Source organism: Adiantum capillus-veneris, chromosome 7 (assembly GCF_014529385.1).
Source record: "Adiantum capillus-veneris isolate H3 chromosome 7, ASM1452938v2, whole genome shotgun sequence".
In the NCBI taxonomy this organism is placed as follows: domain Eukaryota; kingdom Viridiplantae; phylum Streptophyta; class Polypodiopsida; order Polypodiales; family Pteridaceae; genus Adiantum; species Adiantum capillus-veneris.
In genome coordinates this window covers 70,088,760-70,114,622 of record NC_140937.1, presented here as the reverse complement: position 1 = coordinate 70,114,622, position 25,863 = coordinate 70,088,760, and positions in this window count along the sequence as shown.

The window sequence follows — 25,863 nt, the reverse complement described above, 5'->3', positions numbered from 1 at the left end:
TCAGCATCAGAAAAGACAGTTGACATGTTTGAGCACACCCAAGAGATGCATGGTATGCTTGCGAGTTTTTCCAATCGCGACAGTAAGCAAGATTTTGAAGACAACTGGAGCTCACCACACCAACAAGGCGGCCATATATGGTGGATTCTTGGCACACTCTTGGGAATCATAATTTTCGGTTTTGTCTTTGCAAGAGCCAAGATTCTCATTTCCCCTCTCGCCTACTGGTGGTTGCAAATTTGGTCCTATTTGGCATACACATTTTATTATTCGGACACTACAGACAATGATCCTATCCTTCACTTGGCATCCAGGAGGACACTGGTACAAACATCTGGAAGCCATGGGCTTCCCATTTAATCAACCGGAATTATTCAAAGGAACACGCTATCACCCAGACGTGTTTCAAATTCATATATATCCCAGAAATCTCACCAATGGCCAAATGGAATGGCTAGTTTAGAAGGCAACTCGATATCGGCTCCTACAGATGAGCTGAAGAAGAATCAGAGTCAGGGCTAGAGACATGAATGCCTTTAGCCAAAGGGGAGGGCTAATGATAGCCGATTTTCAAAAATCAAAGAGAAAAAAAGAAAAAAAATTATCTTTCCTCTACCGAAGCCTTGGCGACACTGTTGGAAGGCTCAGCAATGCCTGGTCAACCTCATAGTCATAGATTTTACTGGCATGGCCTCGTCACATGGCCCCCTCACTCATGCAGCCTTATCAACCTCACGGCCCTAGCTCGTCGATACCCCAGCCTAGCAGGCCACCATCTCTCTCTCTCCCTCTTGTTTTTTTCCCTTGGCCGACCGTCGTAATCTCTCTCTCTCTTTCTCACTATCTCTCTCTCTCTCCATCTCCCCCCCCCCTCGATCCAGCTCTCTTCCCCTCTCTCTGAGCAAAGGCCCCGCACGCATGGAAGGAAATATCCCACCCTCTCTCTCTCATTTTCCCTACACACCTCAATCTTCCCCTCTCTCCCTTCTTGGCACCCACTCTCTCTCCCCTCATCCACTCCTTCTCTCTCGCTGAAAACTCGCTCTCTCTCTAGATCTTGTCGGCAGCCCACATGGCGCAGTGCTCGGCCATCCTCTCTCTCTATCTCCCTCGTTGCCTACAAGAAGCCGAAGTCTCTCTCTCTCTCTCACTCACTCACTCTTATCCACACACACACACACACACACACACACACTCAGCCTTACCTTCTCATTCCCTTGGCCCGCTACCCCCTCTTCCCTCTCGTCCACACCCTTCCTCCTCACTCTCCTCCCCATAGCCCCCCCCCCATTTTCTTCCCAGCTCTGGCGGACCACCAGTCTATAACCCCCCCCTGCCCTATCTTCCTCTCCCATTAGATCTCACTCTCTCCCTTTGAGAGAGCGGCCCCGCAGGCATAGGAGGGAATCTCATACTCTCTCTCTCTCTCTCTCTCTCTCTCTCTCTCTCTCTCTCTCTCTCTCTCTCTCTCTCTCTCTCTCTCTCTCTCTCTCTCTCTCTCTCTCTCTCTCTCTCTCTCTCTCTCTCTCTCTCTCTCTCTCTCTCTCTTTCAATTCACTCCCCTCCACATAACCTCTTTCCCTATCCTCCCCCCCCCTGAATCACACACTCTCTCTCACTCCCCCCCACGGTGGGAACCCGCCATAAAGAAAATACTCTCTCTCTCTCTCTCTCTCTCTCTCTCTCTCTCTCTCTCTCTCTCTCTCTCTCTCTCTCTCTCTCTCTCTCTCTCTCTCTCTCTCTCAATTCACTCCCCTCCACATAACCTCTTTCCCTATCCTCCCCCCCCTCTGAATCACACACTCTCTCTCACTCCCCCCCACGGTGGGAACCCGCCATAAGGAAAATACTCTCTCTCTCTCTCTCTCTCTCTCTCTCTCTCTCTCTCTCTCTCTCTCTCTCTCTCTCTCTCTCTCTCTCTCTCTCTCTCTCTCTCTCTCTCTAACTCCTAACCCCCCCCCTTCTTTTTCCGTCGACTATAACCCCCCCCCCCCCCCCCCCCCCCCCCCCCCCCCCCCCCCCCCCCCCCCCCCCCCCCCCCCCCCCCCCCCCCCCCCCCCCCCCCCCCCCCTCCTCGCCCTTTGTCGGCTACACCCCATCGGGCCTTGCGCTCGTTCACTCCCTCCGACTCACTCACGCCCTCTGCATCACCATAGCCACACGAGCGCTCTATCTCCCCCCCCTACTCCTTATCCTCATCATCACCCTCCCAACCCCTCGCGGTCTCTTGCCCTGCATTGGGTAGCCCATGCGAACGCATCAATAACTAGAAGCTCTCTCTCTCTCTCTCTCTCTCTCTCTATCTCTATCTCTCTCTCTCTCTCTCTCTCTCTCTCTCTCACACACACACACACACCCCACACTCACCTCATGCGGGCCTATCACCCACTCACCCCCACTGTCGCATGATGGCCCATCTTCCACTCTCTCTCCCGTCACGCTTGCCGTGAGTAGCCCAATGGTCGCATTGGTAAAAACACACACACACACACACCCCTACTCACCCCATCACCCACACACACACACACAGACACACACACCCCTCGCACACACTCTCCCTCTCTCATTCATGCCTCTGCGTCGTCGATTCTCTGCAGTAAGAAAATAAAAATAAAAATATATATATATATATATATGTCATCACGCTCGTTCCCACGCACATTGGTCGACACACATATACACTCACACACTCACACTCACGCACTCACACATATACAGGCACATATATACGCACACTCACAGCATAAGAAAAGAAGGAAAAACCAAATGACATAGACATCGAAAAAAGAAGGAGGATGACCAAATCTCGCGCTACACTGACACCAAAACAAGCAAGGGCGCCGAAGGCATGCCTCGGCCGACCCCGGAAGAGATGAACGCGCTACACCGACACACCAGTGAGGCTGCCATTCACCGGCATCGCGTCCACGATGACCTCTTCAGTAAGAACCGAAGGTTATCGTCATTTTTTTTCCAGTTTCAAGCAAACCTTGTAAGAAATCCCAAATTTGTAAATTCTCATCTCTCTAGGTGATGGTCACAAAGGCCCACCTAGAGGTTTTCCTTATAATACTTCCCAAGACAAAGCAAGGGTCAACCACCCAGTGCCCGCCGTCTTGCTTTGTCTCCCCTTATTAGATTACCCTAATCAAGCCTGATAACCCTAACCTAAAGCAGCCAGCACCTATAAAAGGGCACTGAGAGGTCACTATTGGGGGGGACAAGTTCATCAGAGGTCAGCACTTGGTAGTATTTTGGTGGGAGGAATTGGAAACATTTGCACCACGAGAGAGGGGACTTACTGTAGCCATTTTCTTTGGGAATTTGTACTATGTGAAGGAGCTATGTCTACATCTCGACTCCAACGGTCGATGCACACACACTCATGCTAGCAAGCTTTTGTGTCAGTGAGTCATCTCTAGAGAATGCACCAAGTAGGCTCACTATCTTGCCCTCTATCTCTCTATCACCATGATTTTCCACCTCGCCGAAAATAAGGTTGCTGTAAATATTGCAAGAGAATAATTCTCCCTCACACCCCCGAGGTTTTCATCACCTATCTATTCTGTGTGTGTGTGTGTGTGTGTGTGTGTGTGTGTGTGTGTGTGTGTGTGTGTGTGTGTAGAATCCGTGATATTTCAAATCACCGTTGTTTGCGTCCTAGCCGCTCAAAGCTAGGTGGTGCCCCCTGTTCGCTAAACCGTGACCGGCTCGCGGCATGGATCGGCGCTTGGTGTTTTAGAGGCCGTCGGGGTCGTGTCGCACTTTGCGCTCGTCAGTAGCATTAAGGAAAGTATGTTTTGTCACATACGGCCAGACCACCACTTAACCATCTTCCACATAGCTATGTTCTGGTTGTCCAAACTGCTATCATAAACAAGAACCCAATCCCCTTCTTGAATAGCAAATGGCCTTAGCCTATGCCACTTGTCAAAAGCATTCTTACTGTTCAAGCAAGCACTCCTCAATTTCTCCTTTGCAGCTTCTATATCTTCACTTATTCGATGTAGCTGCTATCGAATCCTTGAAGCAAGAAAATCTTCTCTGCTTATTTCTAAATCCCATTTCAATATGCTCCATGTAGTCACTAGCTCCTCAGGAGGCATAATAGGCTTTTGTCCATACATAAGCTCTGATGGAATAAAACCTATAATTGTGTTGTGTGTAGTGTTGGTCCACCCATAAAGCATAAGGAAGTAGCAGAGGCCACTCACCAATCTGGCGTTTACATGCCTTAGCCAATGGGCGGATGTCCTCTTTCACTCTTACCATTCCCTTCAGGATTGTATGCAGTAGTGAGTGTTAACTTGACACCATACGAGTAAAAAATTCTCTGGCTTTGTCAACATCCAGCTCTCCTGTATCTGCAATAATTCTTCCAACACAACCATATCTACATATCACATCTTCTAGCAAAAATTTGCATACCATACTTGTAGCTTTGGTTCGCAAAGCCCTCCCTTCAACCTGGTTCATTAAATCTTCCTTGGCAAGCACAATGTATCTCATTTTCCATAACCATGTGGGCATTGTAATCAAGTCGACTACCCATTTGAAATGCATGCAAAATGGATACTTTGGATGTAATCCATCCCGATGCTTTACATTTGAGTACATTTGACATACAGAACAAGTTTCAACAAAGTGCTCCACATCTTTATACATACCCTTCCACCAATATCGTTCTTTGATTTTAGAAAAAGTTCCCCAAACTCCCCTGTGTCCTACTCATAGCGACTCATGAAATTCTTTAAGTACTTGAAGTTGTGCTACCTTATCACAAACAACTCGCTGAGGGGTTCCTCTATGCTTCTTTGTATGCCGCCATAGAAACCCATCCTACAATAAATACCCATAAGCTTTCTTTTGAATAAGTTTAAACTCTTGTTTGGTCCAGTCCTCTTGCTTCTTTAGTGTACTCAAATATCTCCCATACAACAACCATTCACCTTCGTACTTGTCCTCGGTAAAAGACTGTATGCAAAAACCGTGTTTTTACATTCTACATGAAGTTTTGAAGAGGTAAAGCACCTCAATCCCACATCTTCAATTTCAGAAATCATAGTCTCTTCATCTTCAAACCTGGCCTTGGATAGCATATCTGCCACCGGATTATCTTTCCTTGCAATATGTTGAAACTCGAGATTTAATGACTTAATATATGCTATCCAATGTAGCATGGCTATATCTGGTGTAGAACAACTTGTGATAGTCCCAAGGAGTGTGGTAAGAAATATACTATTACAGAAGCACCGATAAAGTACTCTTTGTCACACCTTAGGGTAGTTGCAACACCCCAAAGTTCCCTTTTAACCTGCGGATATGCTCTCTGTCAAGCACTTAACACTTTAGCACCAAATCTGATAGCATACCTTTGTCCTTGCTTGTCATCCTGTCCAATAGCCCACCCAATACCTGTAGGACTTGTGTCAACCGTCACAATAATTGGCTTTTCGCTTTTGTAGTCCAACTTCCTTAATGTAGGAGCCTCTTATAACATCTTCTTCAGTTTTGGCACAGCTTTCAAGTGTTCTTCTTTCCAAACAAATTTCTATCCTTTCCTGAATAACTAGTAAAACCTCTGCAACATGTGAAAAATGGGGTAACCATATCAAGTAGAAAACATATGCACCTAAAAATCTTCACACTTTTGTAATTGAACTGCATGTCTCCTTCATCCTTTGAATAGCCTCCACTTTGTAAGGGATCGGTCTTCTATGAGATGATCCACATAAGTGTCCCACAATCAGAACTTCCTTGACCTCGAACATAGACTTTTGGCCTGAGAGTGTAAGGTTGAACTCTTCAAGCCTTGATAATATACTATCACAATCAACAATTAGGTTATACACAAACTATATGCACCCCCTCTGATCTTTGGCTTCATCTTTTTCACCCTCTTCACACCCTTTTATCAGCACATCGTCAATAAATGGCATGGTGATCTTAGGAATGAAATCCTGTAGCACTTTGTTCATTCCGTGCATCATGTGTGCAACTGAGTTAGTTTCACCCTATGGCAATGTACACATTCTTATTAATCCCAAAGGATTAAGCATGGTTGTTAGATCCCTGCTTTGTTTAGCTAGTTGAAATTGATCATAACCTGAATACAAGTCTCCTATAGAATAGATGGCTTTCCCAGCAAAAGCCTCCGCAAATTCATCAACCACTGGACCTATACCTACATTTCTGATAGTTACCTTGTTCACTGGCTGCATATCCTGTATAAATCTCAATGTACCATTCTTCTTGGGAACCGTAAACCACATGCTAGAGTAAGGAGCACAAGAGGGCTCCAAAATTCCCATCTTAATCTTCTCATTTAAGAGATCGACCAACTTAGGAAGATGAGCTTTCGGAATAGGTGTATGTTGTAGATTCCAAGGGAGATGTGGCACAATGAAGATCACCATGGGAGCCACAACACTAGGATCCACATAACCAATCTCACCTGGTTGGAAAGAAAAAGACTTCCCATGCTTCTTTAACATTTCTTGAAAACATGATATTTCTTCTTGGTTTAAAAAATCTGCATCACCGATTTGTAATTCCTGTAAAGTTTCTTCAGTAAATGAGTGCCCAAGTTTACTTGGATATCAGAGAATACGTTGTCGAGATCCTTTCTCCATAACGGTGTCACTCTCTTTTGGCAATGGAGTAGCCACATGTCTGACCTTCTTTGCCATTGTTTTGTATTTTTTATTCACATGTATCTCCTTTTCATCCAGCTCTGCTTTGAATTGAAAAAGGACGTCATACATATCCAGAGAGTTTACCTTAACAATCTCAATCTTGGCTTGACCATTGGATTGCATGGCTGCATCCAATTCCCCCATTGTGTCCACAAATGCATATTCTTCAAAAATCCCTGAAATTGCTTCATTTGGATCTAATAACTCACATTCTTGAAACAAACCTTGGGCATTGCAAACATGTTGCTTCTCCCATTTGCATAAGTCATTTAATTTCCTATAAAGTACTGATTCTTCTGAAGATAAACCCACAAATATTGAAAAAAAAGTATCTCCGAAAACACCTGTTGTTAGTGAGAATGTAACATTTAATGGCGTAGTAACTTGTGTGTAGAGGAAAAGAGCATGAACATAGTGAACATTTCATTATAATAGATTCCTAATGATCATAACAAGAGTGTTTGGCTGGAGAGATCAACAAAAAGAATAACACCTAGTTAGATAGGCACGAACAATACTTCAAAAGAGAGAGAAATTAAGCTATTGACAACAATGGAGGACCGGACTTACATGGAGCCGGTCCCTCCTCCAAAAGGCTTTGTATTATAGGTTCCCCCCATCAAGGGAGACATTTTACAATACAATTCTTTGTGTTCCTTCAATAACTAGCTAGTGCAATGAAGATGGAAGCTTCAAGCACCAAGCAAACACTTATAAAACACAACATCAATTCCCTCATGGTCTCAGACCCAAGACCTCTCACACCTTCAAAGATGGTGAGAGCTAGCGGGGTATGAGAGTAGATTGAGAGGAAAAAGGAGGTAGTCTTACGAGAAAGATAAATATCTTCTCACATAATCACTCATATTAGCATAGCATAGCTTAGTTATTAGCATGGTAAAGGAGATGAGCATGCATTGAAGCTTAGCTCTTGGTTGTGGATTTGCATCACAAAGCCAAGAGTTATTGGTGTAGGCCTCCCTTCTCACAAGCTTGGAGTAGATGATAAGCTTTCCATTAAAGCTTGAGAAGGAGAGAGAGAGTATTCTTGCTTCATACATGAGCTTGTGTGAGTATGTGTGGAATAATTCCTTTTAAAAAATCACCCCCCTCTCTCTCTTGGTCGACCCCTTTTGCTAAATCCTCTTGTTGGTACCTCATTGGACCTCTCTTGGCTTAGCCAATAGGATTTAAGAAGCATAAGTGATAGCCTTTTGACATGTGTCCCCCTTTCCCCTTTTGTGAGAGCTTTAGGTAATTAATTAATGCAACTAAACTCTCATTGGACCCCTTTGTCTCCTGGCCAATAGAAATCAGGCAAGCCATTGGGCTACCGCAATGCTCATTGGACCCATTGGGAGACTGTCCAATAGTCTTCTAAAGAGCTTAATTCTTATTGGTTCTTTTATTAAGTGTTTTTAAATGAACTAAACTAGATTTACTCTAAACTAATTCTCATTGGTCCACCTCCATGGCCATCAAATAGGATTTGAGTGCACCTTGTGGGCATCTAGGCTAGGGAACCGACATGTGTCCCTCATTCCCTTTGTGTAAAGGAAGCTTGTGTGTGTGTGTGTGTGTGTGTGTGTGTGTGTGTGTGTGTGTGTTTCTCTCTCATCCCCTACTTATAGGGCTCGCCCCTCCTATGTAGGAATCATGAAGACTTTTTTGTACACACACAAAGCATCCAATTTTTCTAAGCTTGACCATTGGACACAACCTCTGATTTTTGGAACCTTAGGATTTTGGAAGTCTTAATGGGCTGAACCTTAGGGTCTTAAAAGCCCATTGTTTCACGTTGATCTTTTGCTGATCGCCCCCACTTTGGATCCCCATTTTCCCTCCTTTGGATCCCTACTGTGGTCGGTCTGCTAGCTTAACCAATATTCTAGCTTTTTCTCCCTAGCACTTACCCATATTAAATGATCAGTTTAACATGAGAAAATCATTCAGGAGAATTAGATATTAGTTATTATGACATTACCTCTCTCTTGAAATCATAGTCGTCCTCGGCTATGGGGTAGAGAAGATAAAGCCTATTCATTAGTCCTTTTTCTAGCGGGTAGATAATCCCTATCTTACCCTATGACATCATTCCAGAATGGATGACTAATCCATTTGGTGCTTGAGAGCTTAAGCTGCCGCAAGCATGTCTGCAAATTATTCCTATCAATGTTCCATAGTAGAGTGACAAGATCTACTTGGTGTTTGGGAGACGTCGTCTCCGCAAACTTGATTCTAAGCATGCATACTACTTCACATTTGTGCACAATAATGGAAAAGAGAGTCTTATAAGACAAAAACTTTTTTCATTTTAAACATTTGTACATTTGCTTACTCTAGGGAAGCATTGTAAGCATTGACAAGGTTTAGGTTATCCTTTAAATGTATGCCTTGCATCCATCTAGCATCTTCAAAAGGATAAATCTTAAACTTAATAAGATATTTCCGGATAGTCTTACCACCTCTTAATACCTTGTATTCATGTCAGAGAATGGAATCGGATGCAGCACCTCTTCTTGGTCCTTGATCTCCGATGGGTCTTCAATAGTTGGTTCTTGAGGTGGCTCTCCTTTGTAAGGCTTTAGTAGGCTCACATGGAAAGCATTGTGTATGAGCCAATGGCTGGGCAACTTGAGTTAATAGGCTGTCTCATTGATTGGTCTAAGAATCTGGAAGGGACCATAGTACCTTTTTGCTAACTTAGAATAGCATTTTTGGTGTTCCATAGGATTCTTACTCGCATGTACCTTAATCGAGCCTTGGGAAATTTAACTAAGATCCATCCATTTTCTTTAAAGGCTTGGGCTCTTCTGTGCTTATCAACATCAACCTTTTGCCTTTGCTGTGAGATAGAGATAGCATCCTTAATCTTTTGGAAAGATTCTTGTAGTTCTGGGCTATACTCATCTGCAACGAAGATCTTATCGTGTACTTTAATTAGCAAGGGACGTTTGGATCTTCCCTCAATGACCTCAAAAGGTGATTTTCCCATGGAAGTATGTACAGTGTTATTGTAATCATACTCCACTAAGGGTAAGTACTTCTCCCATTGAGACCTTTGATCTACTTCCATTATATAGGATTTTAGTAGATCAAGAATTGTTAGGTTAGCTATCTCACTTAATTGGCCATCCATTTGCGGGTGATAGGCCAAAGAGAAATTTAGCCTTGTCCCTAAATTCTCAAAGAGACCCTTCCAAAAATTACTGTTCATTCTAGGATCTCTATCTGACACTATGGACATTGGCAAGCCATGGTACTTGAAAAATTCTGAAATGAAGAGGGGCTTTGATAGTCCTTTTGACAGGTATAAAATGAGCTTGTTTACTAAACCTGTCTACTATCGTCTATATTCCCGTATTCCCATGGATAGACTTAGGAAATCCAAAGATAAAACCCATGGATATACTCTCCCATGGTGAATTAGGGATCGGCAAAGGTTGAAGCAATCAAGGTTGCTTCCCTCTATCAAACTTCATCTTTTGGCATACCACACATTTAGAAACATACTCTTGTATGTTTGCTTTCATGGTAGGCCAATAGAAATATGTTTCAATCCCTTTTTGGGTAGACTAAATCCCTCTATTCCTTGCACAAGAAGGACCATGAGATGCATACATTACTTTCTCGTGGAGTGAGTTAGTAACGCATAGTCTATTGCCATAGAGAAGATAACCATCTTGTAAATTAATGGTTCCTCTTTCTTCCCTAGTGCAAGGGCTGAAATCATATCTCTAAAATCGGGATCAATAGCATACTCATCTATCATAGAAGATAGATCATTGTGAGTTGCTATGGAAACCGCATTCACTCTCTATCATCTTGAGAGTGCATCGGCTACTTGATTATGCTTGCCAGCAATGTGAGCAATATGAAAATTAAATTGCGAGAGGAAGTTTACCCACCTCATTTTTTTGTCGAAGAGCTTGGTCTACGTCATGAAGTACTTAAGGCTTTGCTGATCCATCCGTAGAATGAAAGGAGTCCTCAATAAATTGTGCTTCCATGAGTCTAAGGCATCTGGAACTACGAGGACTTCCTTTTCATATATGCCTTAGAGCTTGATCAACAAGGTCGAGCATTCAACTTTCATAGGCTATGGCATGCCCTTCTTGGAGCAAAAAATCTAGTAAGGCAATCACCACAAGCGTCACATTGGACCTCAAATGTCTTTTAGAGATCCAACAGTGTAAGCATAGGTTGAGAGATAAGCTTTTCAAAATCATTGTTCTCCTTGGCAGACCATGTATACCTAACGTTTTTCTTTGTTAGGTCATGTAGTGGTCCCGTGATTTGTGAGAAGTTTTCTATGAGGCGTCTATAGTATGCACACATACCCATAAATATTCTTAGTTCATAAAGATTGGATTGGGTTTAGGGCATCCTTTTATTACCTCTAACTTTGATGGATCCATTTCGATGCTAGCTTGAGAGATAATGTGACCTAAGTACTGAATCTCTTGTAAGAAAAAATCACTTTTCTTTTGATTAACATAAAGTTCATTCTCTCTTAAGACTTGAAATATTACCTGGAGGTGTTGCTTGTGTTTGTCTGATGAATTAGATTAGATGATGATATCATCAAAGAACACTGCAGTAAAGGTCCGGTGAGGCATGAATAGCTTCTCCATCAAGCGCTTTGAATGTGACGGAGTTGTCACATCACAAGAGAATAAAAAATAGAATCTTTCAAAATATGAGGAATCTCGTGGCATGCTATATATCAATAGAAAGAGCTTGAAGAGTAGATTCATCTCAGCCAAGTTTAGAGTTAATTTGGAAAAACTTTACCGCATGCCCGTTTTGGACATGAGAGAGGAAGTCAAACTCCTTATACGGATCCTTTGAGTCCAAACTTTCCCTAATGAATGTGGCTGGTGCATTGGTCAAGCCAAAAGGCATAAAAATTTATTCATAAAGACCAAACGTAGTGCAAAATGCGGTCTTTACAATGTCTTGATCAACTATCCTTATTTGATGGCAGCCACTTTTTAGGTCAATCCTACTGAAGTAGGTCGACCCTTGTACCTTATCAAATAGGTCTTCTACCCGTGGAACGGGAAACCTATTCTTGATAGTGATCCTATTAGTGATCTGTAGTCGATACACATAGGATATGTGTTGTCTTTCTTTTGCACTAATAACACACGTGAGAAAAATGGAGATCAGCTAGGTCTAACCATGCCCTTCTCAAGTAACTCATGCACTTGCCACATAATCTTCTCCTGTTGAGCTTGAGAAACTCTATCAGGAGGTTTATTAGGTGGTGAACTTCCTGGAAGAAGTTCAATTGCATGGTCATCATTGCCTCGTCTAGGAGGTAGTTTACAAGGGATGTCGTCAATAAAGACATCTTGAAATCCCTTGAGAAAATTGGATAACTCTAACTCCTTGTGATTGTTTATATTTTCTTTTGCTAAAGCATGAGGTGCATTTTGAGAATCTTTAACAAAAATCATTTACACGGAAATAGAGCTCTTTATTGACTTATTGAAAGCTTGCGTATGTACAATGGGTATGGTGTTACCCATCTCTTTGGCATCTATGTACATATCTTTTTCCATGTACTTAAAGTAGAATTTTCTTTCAAGGAATTTACCATTGGCATCCATGTGATCAAACCATAGTGCCCCTAGGATTACATTCTCATGCTTGAGAGGAGAGATAAAGAAGTCCTCTTTGTCCACATAGCTTTGGACATGGAGCCTCAATTTCTGAGTTAAGGGAGTGACTGAAGCTTCTTGCCCCTTGAAATCACCATCTCCGGGTAGAACATCTCCCATCTTGTAGGCTTGGATGCCTAGCTTGGTGGTCAACTCTGTGGATCGTTGGCATTTAGCTCAACATTGACGCCCTGCAAGGCTTTGTTCATAAGCGTAACGCTTACCTTTTGAGTTGTTGACCTTTGACAATTTGGAACTCATCATGCTTCATCACAAATATAGCTTTGCCATCACACTCCTGTGTCAACCCATAAAATCTGATCATTGACTCCTGGGGAGCTTCAATAAGTCAACATAGACATTATTGAACTCATTGTGACGGAAGTGTTTTCTCTCTTATAATGGCAGGGCATCCTCCACACATTGAAATCCACCCAGCAAGCTTGCAACATCATTATTGGTGCACCTTTTTGCAACGCTGACACTATAAGGTGTTGACAGCAACCTAAACAAACATTTTGCTATGTGACCTAGCGTGACAATTCTATACAAAGAGTGTCATCATCTCCTGAGGCGACACAATGCTCTTTACTTCATTGAAATACTTCTGGTGCAAAACATTAGCAATGCCAACATTGAAAGGATCATCCAATAGCTCCACCAACTCCTTTGGCTTGATGATATGCCACAATAGAGTATGTTTAGCCGTTTGAGCATCGAAATCGATTCCCATCATCATTCGAGCCAAGTTCCTACGGATTGAAATAATATTACAGCAACTTGCAAAGAATGTAATAAATTAGAAGCTTGCTTTTGTATTTCTATCGAGTTTGATGGATACGTTTCTTTCAAGCTCCATCGCTTGAAGATAGCATAGACATTGCATGTCTCTTGCGCTTGCAAATGTGGTAGCCCAATGGAATGTGTGTATTGAGATGATCGATTTGCCAACGCATATTACGTGCAGTGTGTTGTAGATGAACATAGTTGTCTAGACGACGCTCTTGCTCCATTTTTTGATGCTGTGCTTTTTTATTAAGATTTGACATCTCATTGTTTAGCTGCTTCATCTTCTCATTTCCTTCCTCTCTGAATTGTTGAATGTCTTTCACGTACCTCTCTTGCAATGATGAATAGGCAACACATAGATGTTTTCTTACTTCCCTTTCATTGACAAAAGGTGAATATAATCTCTAGCAGTATCCAAACAACTCGTCTCTCCCATCCCCAATAAAACGCAGTACTCAGTGACATTAAAAAAGGGCGGTGATGCATTGGTCATTAGATTGCGAGGGTAAATATGGCCATCAACCCATAAACTGATTGCCTTGCACCCAAGATTCTGTAGCTGATATCCAGCATTGATATTAGATGTGAAAAGTCCCATAGTAGCGTACTCCTGCACTAAATTAACGTTTAATCGATATCATTTTTTCTTGCTAGTTATGTCTTGCAGTGGTAGGGGACTGAATGACATTTTTGTTAGCCAATCAAGCAAATTGGAGAGAATGTGAAATGGTGATTGCTACAAGTAGGTGAAGGTGGCTATGGAGGAAAGAAGTGGGGAGTACTCAGAGATAGGAGAAAAGGATTATGATGTGGATGGAAGAGAGAGAGGGAGTGCAGATCAATCTCCTTTGAATTCCAATTGTTGATCATGAGTGTACAGAGAGAAATGCTGCTGCACACAGAGGTAATTGATTTTTTAATTTCTCTTAGTTGGAGCTGGAGTTGGAGAAGCATGGGGGAGAGAGAGAGAGAGAGAGAGAGAGAGAGAGAGAGAGAGAGAGAGAGAGAGAGAGAGAGAGAGAGAGAGAGAGATACAAAGACAATAAAGGAAGATAGAGTGGGAGAGAGGACAAATATGCAACCTTGGAGGATCTATACTCTGTTAGAAAGAGGCAGCAATAAAGAGTTCTCCTTAATGATTGGGAGGGAAAGTGAGAAGAGAGAAACGGGGGAAATTTTAGAGAGAGAATGCAATGAGAGAATGTGGAAAATCTACTTTTCTGGCGTGGAGGGGTTGAAAAGTGCCTCCTTTAACACTAGAATGGTAACCTAACAGGACATAAAAGTGTCCTTTCAAGGTTTTGGGAAAATTTCCAAAACCATAGTAGATCCACTCATTTTGAAAAATCCTTTCATGAGCTTATAGTTCAACAACTACTACATATGGAAAAAATGAGAAACTTGTAATTTTTCTCATCCCTTGGTCACTACAAGCCTCCAAAGTTAATGGACCAGTGCATTTTGCCCAAAACAACAATTTCTTACGGTTGATTGCATATAAATAAGAGTGGATATTTTTATAGAACATGAGATAAAATGCCCCGTTAACTTCAATGGGTTGGTGACCAAAACATATGGTTGCTTTTACCTCACTAAACTTTATTTGGGCAAAAAGAATAGGTACAAAAAAGTTACATTTTTACCATTCTACGCACCTATCACCAAAGTTTCTATAGTCACGCTCAATACAGATACTATATACATGTTTTCTTAGTTGCCTTTGGGCCTCTGGATTCAAAAGGAGCCATGGAGCATGTCAAAAGGATAATGGATCTCTTACAATTGGAACCTTGGGGGCAATGATAAAGTGCTAAATACAGCAAACATGAAAAAACTGGGTTTAGCATTATGACCTCTAGAAACCCATAGAAACTACTCAATATCTAGCCAAGTTTGTAGTCTATGATTAGATATGGTCACTACCTACAAAATACACACAATTGGCCTAATAAACTAGCAATATTGAGAAAGTTATACTTGCTACTCTAAAATGTATCGTATTCTTCAACAATAAAAAAACTCAACCATCATCATATACTATGGTATATAGCATATTAGGTCCCCCAAAACTGAAGGAAGATTCGCTTTATGTTATACATTACACTTACACAATAAAAATTGAATTTGGATATCAAGAAAGCCACCAAAAAAATCATAAAAGTGCTACTTTTGGCCAAAAAACAAGATTATGCAATTCTTGTAAATTGGTCATAACTTTTAATTTTAACACTTAGCTCTCCCTACAAGCATCAAAACATGTTGAGAACTATGAAGGCCTAACCTCTATCCATCTAAACCTCACAAACATGAAGTTTAGAGTGGTATAGTTGCCAAAAATTGAAAAAAAGGCAAAAACAGGACCCGTACACCTACTCGTGCACTCACGCATACATACACACACACACATGCACCACACATAAAATACAAAGAAAACGGAGGACTCAACAACGTTGACGGCTTCGACAAAAGAAGGAAGACAACCGGAATCACGTGACACCGGCAACAAAAAGAACAAAGGCGCCAAAGGCATGCCCCGACCGACCCCGAAAAGACGTACGCGCTACGCCGACGCACCCGCAAACTGCCATTCACCGGCATCATGCAGCCACGACGCCATTTTCAGTAAACCGTAGGTTATTATTATCATTTTTTCAGTTTTCACCCAAGCCTTGTAAAATTCCAACTTGTAATTTCCCTCTCTCTAGGTGATGGTCACAAAGGTCCACCTAGAGGTTTTCATTTTTAATAACTCCCAAGACAAAGCAAGGGTCAACCACACCGGCCCACCGCCTTGCTTTGTCTCCCTGATTAGCTTACCCTAATCAAACCCCAATTATTCTAATCCAAGTAGCCAACACCTATAAAAGGGCACTGAGAGGTCACTATTGGGGGGGGGGGGGGGGGGGGGGGCAGTTCATGAGAGGTCAGCAGTGGGTAGAGTTTTAGTGGGAGGAATCGACACTATTGGTATCATGGGGAGGGGACTTGTGTGATGGTTTGTTTTGGGAATTGCACCATGTGAAGGGAGCTACGTCCACCCCTCGACTCCAATGGTGGATGCACACACACATACACAGTCTTGGTAGAAAGTTTCATGTAATCGAGTCACCTTTAGAGAAAGCACCAAGTAGATGCACCATCTCTTCTCACTATCTCTCTATCATCACGGTGTGTCACCTCGCCCGAAGGAAGGTCATTTGTAAATACTACAAGAAATAATTCTCCCTCACACCCCCGAGTGTTTTCATCATTTGTCAATCTGTGTGTGTCTGTAAGTTTACGGTGTTCACATCACCGTGGTTTGCGTCCTAGCTGCTCAAAGCTAGGTGGTGTCTACTGTTCGCTTTACCGTGATCGGCTCGAGGCGTGCCATCAGCTCTTGGCATTTTAGAGGCCTTCGGGGTTCGTGTCTCGCTTTGGTCCCTTCATTTGGTATCCCCACTGAGGAGGGCTTCTAAGAAACATTCAGTTTACAATGCTGAAAGTGACGCACGCCATCAATCATGGATGAATGGCTGAAGTAATTTTCTAACTAGAGGAAGGAAGAGGAGGAGACTAAGGAGGCACTAGCCGCCTTCATCGAAGTACTACTGCCAGGTTGTATTTTCGTCAGTATTCAAGAGGTAAGCTCCCCATCTCGTGCTACTTGTTCTAACCACAGGTTGAGAGCATCAGGTGGGAGGTCTATGAAGTGCTATCATTGTTGTCAACCAAAACACACTGTTAATGAGTGCCAGCAACAAAGGCAGCGAAGGGACTGAAATCGTTTACATTGACATTCATCGTGAAGAAGTCATCCACATCAAAGGAGGAAAGAAAATGGTGAGGCCTCTCTTCCCTAAGGAAACTGAAACCAAAGTTATAACCTTTACTCCAAAATGGCCTAAAGGGGCTACTCGAGCCAAAGGTAAGGAAAGGATAAGCCAGTCTAGAAACACATGACCCCAAAGGGAGAAGCATCTGGCCAAGCAAGTGCTTCAAGCTCAGAGAGCTGGCTCGTACCCAGCTTGCCAAAGAGGAAGTCATCTGAAGCTAAGCGGCAAAAGGTTGCCTACCGATTCGCACCATGCATGCGAGTACTACCAATCCACTTCGACAATTCTGAAGAAGAAGTGGTAAGAAGGTTCCCATGTCCTAAGGAAGAGTGGTTTGGCTACTGCTCTCGTTGTTTTGGAAGACGGATAGAGGGTCTTCCTCCTCTACCTGTACAACTTATCCTGAAGAAGCTCTCCACCACGGGTGAAACCTAGTGGTCTGGAGACGAGTTGCAACTGAATGGAGTGGAATTCATGCTACACGCCGATTATGGTAATTATCTGCAGTTGATCCTAGCCAAAAGGCTGGGAGTGGTCAGACGCGTCGCCATCACCCCGTACGCGACGAAGGAAAGGTAGAGCCCATGAAAGGTGACTACTCCTCTGGATGTGCTGACTCATCAACACAGTCATGATAAGAGTATAAGTAGGTACTCCACCCTCTCTACATGATGGAAAACGGACCGACAGTATTCCCGTTTAGATTCCTGTAGCATATGCATGTGAATATCTATGTAGTTAGGAAAATCTTCTACCAACAACAGAAGATCGTGTACCTATTCGGTGCGGCGGTCTTAGGAGAAATCCTTAATTCCCCAGACTCTATCATTCTCCCCATATTGGATTACCACCATTCCTTTAATGTTTCTATCTTTATCCTGTTTTAATCTATCCACCCAACCTTGTAAAAAGCCGCTATGAGCCGCTACTTTCATTAAGATTTAAAAAAATTAATTAATTTTTTTTTTGTAATTTCTTGAGTCACTACCATGGAAAGTGTTTCTTTCCCCACGTTCAGTGGAAAGAAGGGAGAAGATCTCACCACCGACTTTTTGGATGATTTCCACATTGCTTGTGTTGTTTCCAACGAAGATGATGATGCTTCACGACTTCAAATTTTTCCTCTACTAATGAAAGTAGAGGCCAAGTCCTGGTATAATGCATTGCCCCAGACTACCAAGAATGCATGGGATGTGTTAAGGGCTACCTTTGTAAAGAGGTTTGGTGGAGGCACAACCTCGGAGAAGCTATGGTAGCTACTAACGGAATTGAAGCAGGGAAGTCTGCTAGAGTATGCCACCTACGAGTCCAAGTTTGTTGACTTATGGAAGATGGGCTTCCTCATTGGAGGAAGGCGAAGGAGCACCTAATTTCCTAAAGAAGGACCGTTTCATTGCTGGCCCGTGGTCGCCGCTTAGAGAGAAGGTAAAGGAAAGGTTTCCTGCAACATATGAGTTGGTAGTAGAAGTAGCCCGCCTTAAAGACAAGAAGCTGCACATGTAAGCAAGAGTAAATGATTCAGAGGAAATAAGCTCGGTCCGACCAATCCCAGTGACTACAACATCCAATCATAGAGCCCATCCACAAGAGGTATCAGAGGAGCAGCAAGACCTGCTGAGTCTTGTCACTACCCAGCTAGAGAGTTTATCCGTGCATCTGGTGCAGCAAGGGCATGCACCTGTTAGGAATCTAGAACAAGGGAGAGGACAACGAAGGTAGAATCAAGAGTACCACTACTACAATTGCGGGGAAGACATCCATGGTATGTACTACTGCCCACATCCAAGGAGGTAGAATTTCAATAGAGGGGAGAGACAAAATCAGATCTCTCTGCCAAGGGCAAGACCGCCACCACCCAGGCAGCCAAGGCCAATCCCACCGGTCTAGATCCTTTGACCACCTATACAACAACAACCACCACCATAACCTCTCATCCCACCACTACCCCACCACCTGCTGTAAACCAAGCGGTGAGTGTTATTAGCTTGGAGGCTAAAGGGAAGGCAAAGGTAGAAGAGTCAGTTCGAGAGAAGCACAAAGGGAAAGCAAAGGTAGAAGAAGTGGATGCTATGGGAGTGAAGCGTGCCAGACGTGAAGAAGCCTCTCAAAGAGAAGAGAAAATGAAAGGGTTGGCCGAGTCTAGGAAGCAAGCAGCTAAACCGCGACGGAAGATAGACATCGTGGATTTCTCACTAGGTGAGTATGCTAAACGCTAGGACTTAGTTCAAGATGTGTTGATGCGGGGCCCGAAGATAACTTGGCCCCAATTACTCCACTTTGCATCACGAATGAGGAGGCAATGGAAAAAAATGGTGAGTACCACGAAATCAAGACCAAGGATAGCTGGGGCTATCTCTGGAAGGGATCTCGACGACATCCTACCAACTATGGATGCCCACATCAAGGGCCAACGAATCTCAAACGTCTACATAGATGGTGGCACGCAAATATGCGTCATGATTGAAAAAATGATGCACCATCTAGGACTAGAGGTAAGTAGGCCGGCACCCTGCCGAGCCAAAATGTCAAATAATGTAAGAGTGAAATGCGTAGGCATTGTGAATGCGGTCAAAGTAAAAGCATTCAATACAGAAGTGGAGGTAAACATCTTTGTCATGCCACACAAAAGGGGAGGGCTACCCTATCATTCTTGGGAGAACCTGGCTCATGGCTATGGAAGCTAAGCAAGACTGGAGCACCGGAATGATTCAGATGAAGGACGCTAAAGGAAAGTCCATATTCTACAATATGAGGACTGGGAAGCAACACAACATGATCTTGGAGCCTTCAGAAGATGAGTCCACCAGCGACTATTCGTCCACCTCAGGAGAAGAGACAACCATCACTAACAGGAGTGACAGTAGCATTGAAGTGATGGGGGTCATTCTTAAAGACCCAAAAACATTGACACAATCTAAAACACCCCCGACAAACCAAGAGAAACCATCAGGTAGGCAGTCCTTAGAGGATTCAGGTAAATTACAAAGGATTCTCTCAAATGAGTTAACCAATGAAGAGAGGAAGGAGTATGTCTCCATGCTAGGTAACTTCACTAGACCATTCATTGATGGCTATGATAAGATCACAGGAATCAGAGTAGTGCAACACCACATAAAATTCAAGGAAGGCAGTAAGCCCGTGGTGCAAATGCTTAGAAGACTTGGAGTAATCCAAGTCTAACAAGAGGCACTACTTAAAGAAGTGAGAAGTTTGCTACTACAGGCAAGTTTCATCTACCCTGTCGAAGACTCAAAATGGGTCTCCCTAGTAGTAGTCACACCAAAGAAGAATGGCAATTGGAGAGTATGTGTGGACTATAAACCTCTCAATGCAGCCACGAAGAGGTATCACTTTCCCCTCCCATTCCAAGATAAAATTCTCAATGAAGTGGCGGGTAACGAGCGATACACATTGTGTGATGGTTACTCAGGATACTTCTAGATCAGTATTGTGGAAGAAGATCAGAAGAAGACAACCTTCATCACACCTTGGGGATGCTTTGCTTACAGAGTGATGTCTTTTGGCCTCACTAACGCTCCGGCCACATTTCAGCGCTATGTGACCTTTGTTTTCCAACCTTACTTTGGAACGTCGATACGGGTTTTCATAGATGATTTTTGCATCTATAGTTCACGAGCCCTCCATCTAAGCAAAGTCTATGATGGCTTAACCAGACTACAAACCTTGGGTGGCCAGCGCAATGTGGATAAGTGTCACATTGGTGAAAGAAAAGTCACTCTCCTTGGCCATGTAATTTCAGCAAAAGGGATTGAAGCTGACCCTAGCAAGATTCAAGCTCTGGTATCTTTGTCATCACCCACCACCGCTAAGCAGTTGGTTTCTTTCCTTCACAAGGTAAGATACTTAAGCAGGTTCATTCACTTACTATCTCAAGTGGTCCTCCCTCTACAAAAAGTCACCCAGAGGGATGTTTTCTCACAGAGTGAAGAAAATGAGGAGCATTTTAACGAGGTGAAGCAAATCCTAGCTAAGTGATAGCGGGAAAAAGAGCAGTGCAATCGGGTGGCCTCTGTACTCGTGCACACTCCACAAACCACACCTCATGCAAACAAGCAAAGAACATAACAAAGGGGGCACCACCCTAAATTAAGAGGTTTAGGGACCTCACACATAGTGCACATAGGCAAGTGAGACTTCTGGCATTATGATGGCATCAAAACATATGGCAAAACACATAGAAACGGAGCTTAGGGACCTTATGTAGCATATATGTACACAAGACATCAGCTTAACAATACAATGGCATCTGGTCATACATAACAAGGATATAGAGAAGCAAGCCAAGGATGGCATAATCCCTTGTCAAAAAAAACAATCAACCCAGCAAGTAGGTATGATCCTACTAGCAACACATCAATACCTTAGAGAATGATGGCGAGGATGGTGGCCATGGAGCATGAGAGAAGACTCCTTATTTAGGTTTTAGGGCTAGTAATGTAGCATACTAGAGGGAGAGAGAGTAGAGCTCCATCCATAGCTCCTCATTGTGAGCAATATCGTCATAGCTTCATTGCTTGGTGAAGTGGGTGAAGTGTTGTTTTTGAGTGAGAGAAGGCCTCCTTATATAGGTTTTTGAGAGGGTTTAGGATTAGGGATAAACATGCTTAAATTTGCTGATTGGGGTTACTTTTTGCTTAGGGTGGTCAACAGATTGAGGTCACCTGATATGTCACCATCAAGATATTCTCTAGAGTGATGTGAGAGGAGAGGGTAAATGCTGATTTTTCTGATTGTGACACATGGGGATAAGGCCTTAACCAGCATTTAAGAGCAGGTTAGGTGGCTGTTGAAACGGGAGGTTCTGCACATGTCAAGGGGAGACCTGCGGGGGGGAGGTGGCAGCTGGGTCCTCCTGAATATCAAATTCTCAAAAAATCCTCAACCATGGCTTCTTTTGACATGTGTTCTTTGAAAAAATCAGCATGTCTCTTTTCAACTCAAAAGTCTTTATCCCTGTTGACTCACCTTCACCATAAGATTTTCCCCTTTTCGCCTCCTGTAACTGCATTGTTGATGCCCAATCACTGCTTCTAGTAACAGTGAACTGTTACCTACCAAATACTTATGGTGCAGTAAAAAATATTTACCATGGGTAAAAAAAGTTACTGTAGGTAAAAAGTGATTTGTATTTACCATGTAGGTGAAAAATATTTACTGTAGGTAAAAAATATTTACTGTGGTAAAAAAATATTTACTGTCGGTAAAAAAGTGAAAACGGAGTATGCTGTGCTGTGAGTCCACACGAACATCCTCGTGTAAATTTCACTAGAAATTCACACCTAGAATGGGCTATTCTGTAAGATATAGGTTGTAGGCATGCATAAGAGCTCGTTCCCACGTATCTTCTGTCCATGGCACTTTTTACTCTTTGGTGCTTGTGAAGTAGATTTTTCTTCTCTTTCGAGATCCCTTGGACTAGAGTATCCTCATCTCCCCAACAAATGACTGTGCCTTTATTGCATCTTCAGAAGGGGTCCTAAAAACCATGCATCATATAGCCCTCCCCCTTAAGCTAGAGGTATTTGATGCCTCTAGCTATAGGTTGTGCTACAATAGGGTTCTGTTGAATACTTATCCACCTGGTACGAATTGAATTTGCCATGTTACTGCTTTCTTGGCTGATGCACCCTGTTTAGTCCTTTCTGATGAATAATTGTATCCATCCATGACTAAGAACTGGTCTCCTAGACCCTTGAAAGCCATACCCCATCCATTGTCAATATCCGCTTTCACTGGTAGCATTCTCTTTTTTTCTTTTTTCTTTTTTTCCTTTTTTTTTCTTTCTTTTTTTCCCTTTTTATTTCTTCCTTTTTTTCCTTTCTTTTTCTTTCTTTTTTCCCTTTTTTTTCTTTCTTTTTTTCCTTTTTTTTTTTTGAAACGACTATGTACATGATTGTTACCTTAGTTGGAGCTCGAATATGATGAGCTCTCCTCTGAACCATCCTTAGCATTGATTTCACCAGCATATGGCTGTGAAAGACGACATTGGTAGGCCTTCAATCGCCAACCATTTATCAGGGTCTGATGTACCTTACCATCTAGGTCACCTAGTTGGTAACTACCATTTGAGAACCTATGTATCACTACAAAAGGGCCTTCCCACTTAAGCAAGAACTTACCATCCTTCCTGCGATCAAAGCGATTGTCGTATCTGAGCACTAAAGAACCTTCCTTGATACCTTTCTTGACAAGGATGCGATTGAACTTCTTTCGTTTCTTCTCTGCCTGGGCTGCATAGTACTTCACTGCTGACCTCTCCAAATCGATGATTCTTCCTTCCACCCGCTTCTCTTGACTATCCTCTTGATGTGCTTTTAGAACTCGGAGGCTCGCTAGCTCCACTTCTATAGGCAATAGGGCCTCTTGCCCGTAAACCAAGTGAAAAGGTGTATACCCCAAGGATGTTTTAAAGGATGTTCTGTAGGCCCAAAGTGCTGCATCTAGGTGTTTGTCCCATGTCTTAGGATGTAAATGCACTTGCTTACTGATGATTTTACATATAAGACCATTTACCTTTTCCACAAGACCATTGCACTGAGGGTAGTATGGTGTAGAGTGCCTGCGCTTGATTTTTAACTTGCTCATCAATTGCCCGACTAAATCAGCTCGAAATCCCGGTCCCCTATCCGAGAGAATCTCCAAAGGTGTGCCAAAACGGCAACAAAGGCATTCAAAAATGAAATCACTCACGTCCTTCGCTGTGATGCGCTTTGTGGGACGAGCTTCTGCCCATCTGGTCATGTACTCCACCCCCATAATGATGTATTCCTTCCCTGATTGAGTGCAAGGTAGTGGCCCTATTGCATCTATCCCCCATTTTTCAAATGGCCCATAGGTTTTGATTGGATGCTGATTTTCATGGGTAAGACGCCTTGGTCCAGCTTTTTGGCAAACCTCACATGTGCGGCACCAATGTTGTACATCTCGATGGAGGCTTGGCCATGTGAACCCTGCTTGTAAAATCTTTCTACTAGTAATCTCTTGTGCAAAGTGGCCACCACACACACCTTCATGACAACTAAACAAAATATCCTTTATCTCTTGGGATGCAGGAACTCTCCTTAAGACAGCATCTTTCCCTCTACAATACAAGTCCTCATTCACTAAGCTATAGCTGGTAGCCTTTTTTGCCAACCACCTACGTTCACTTTTACTCATACCAAAGGGTGCTTCACAATGCTCAAGAAAGTAAAGTAAATCATGCAGCTCCTCCTTTCCCTGGTATAAAGGACTTTTCACAAGGATAGCACCTACTATGAGAGTTTGTAGTTCTTCACCTGCTAAGGCATCTGCTTCTCGATTCTGATCTCTAGGTACAAAGTGCACTCGAACTTCTTTAAAACCCTTCAACAAGGCCTTTGCTTCCCTCATCTTAATAGACAATTTGTCCTTTTTACAGGCCCATACACCAACCATTTGCTTAACAATCAACATGGAGTCACCAAAAACATTTAGCTTTGTGATGCCCTGAGAAAGACAACATTGCAACCCTAAAACAAGGGCATGGTTCTCTGCTTCATTGTTAGAATGAACCTCTTTGAGATAAAACCCTTTTGCAAAGATCTTCTCCTTCTCTGGACCTAATATTACTATGCCTGCTGATGCCTTGTCTTTGGTCCTCTTGTAAGCCCCATCAAAATACAGACTGTGTGCTCCCAGTAGAACTTCAAGCTCCGGGATAGGCGGTACCTTACTAGGTGCCTCTTTCTTTGCCTTCTCATAACACCTTTGTGTGAGGACATCTGCCAAACAAGCACGGGTGGAATCCTCTACTTGTAGTGTGTAGTCAAACTCTTGAAGCTGCACCACCCACTTTGCTATTCTTTGAGACAATTCCATGTGTTGTAGGGCATATGGAAAAACCTCCTCAGTTGTGATCACCACAAATTGTTTCGGAAGTAAGTAAGCCCGAAACTTCTCCACTGCAAACTTAAGAGCTAGCACCAATTTCTCAGTTGCGCTGAAACCCTTTTCAGCGGCTGTCATCACTCTACTAGAGAAGTAGACTGGTCTCATGAGAGATGTCTTTAGGTCTTTTTGCATCAAGACAGCTCCTAGAGCTTATGGAACAACACTAGGATTTACATAGAATAATTCACCCCATGTGGGTTGTAGGACGACAGGCAATGAGCTCAAAATGGTTTTAACTTCTTGAAAGCTCCTTTCACCCTCCTCACTTCATGTCAATGTAGTGTGTTTAGTGAGCTGCTGCAAAGGATAGATTGCCTGAGAAAGGAGATGTATAAATCGTCCCATGTAGCGAACCTTTTGAATGAAGGAGACTAGTTGCTTCACGTTTGAAGGAGTAGGTAAAGCTAACAATGTCTTTACCTTTTCAGGGTCAGCCTCAATACCATCTTGAAACACAACATGGCCTAGTAGAGTGACCTTGCTCTCACCTATGTGGCACTTGTCTTTATTCAATTGCCCACCCAATTGGGCCAGACGGGTGAAACCTTCATCAACCTTGGACAGATGTACTTCCCTAGAGCTGTAAATGCAAAAATCATTAATGAAGACTCGTATGGACTTACCAATGTAAGGTTGAAACACCAAGTTCATAAACCTCTGGAAAGTAGCTGGGGCATTAGTTAAACCAAAAGGCATAACTCTATAAGCAAAACACCCCCAAGGTGTTATGAAGGTAGTCTTTCTTTGGTCTTCATGTGCAATTCTCATTTGGAAGTAGCCTGAGTACCCATCACACACTGTGTACCTTTCATGACCAGCCACTTCATTTAGTATTTCATCTTGAAAAGGCAAAGGAAAATGGTCCCTTTTTGTGGCTGCGTTTAGAGGCTTGTAATCCACACATACCCTCCACTTCCCATTTTTCTTTGGTGCTACCACAACTGGAGACACCCACTCAGAATCTTC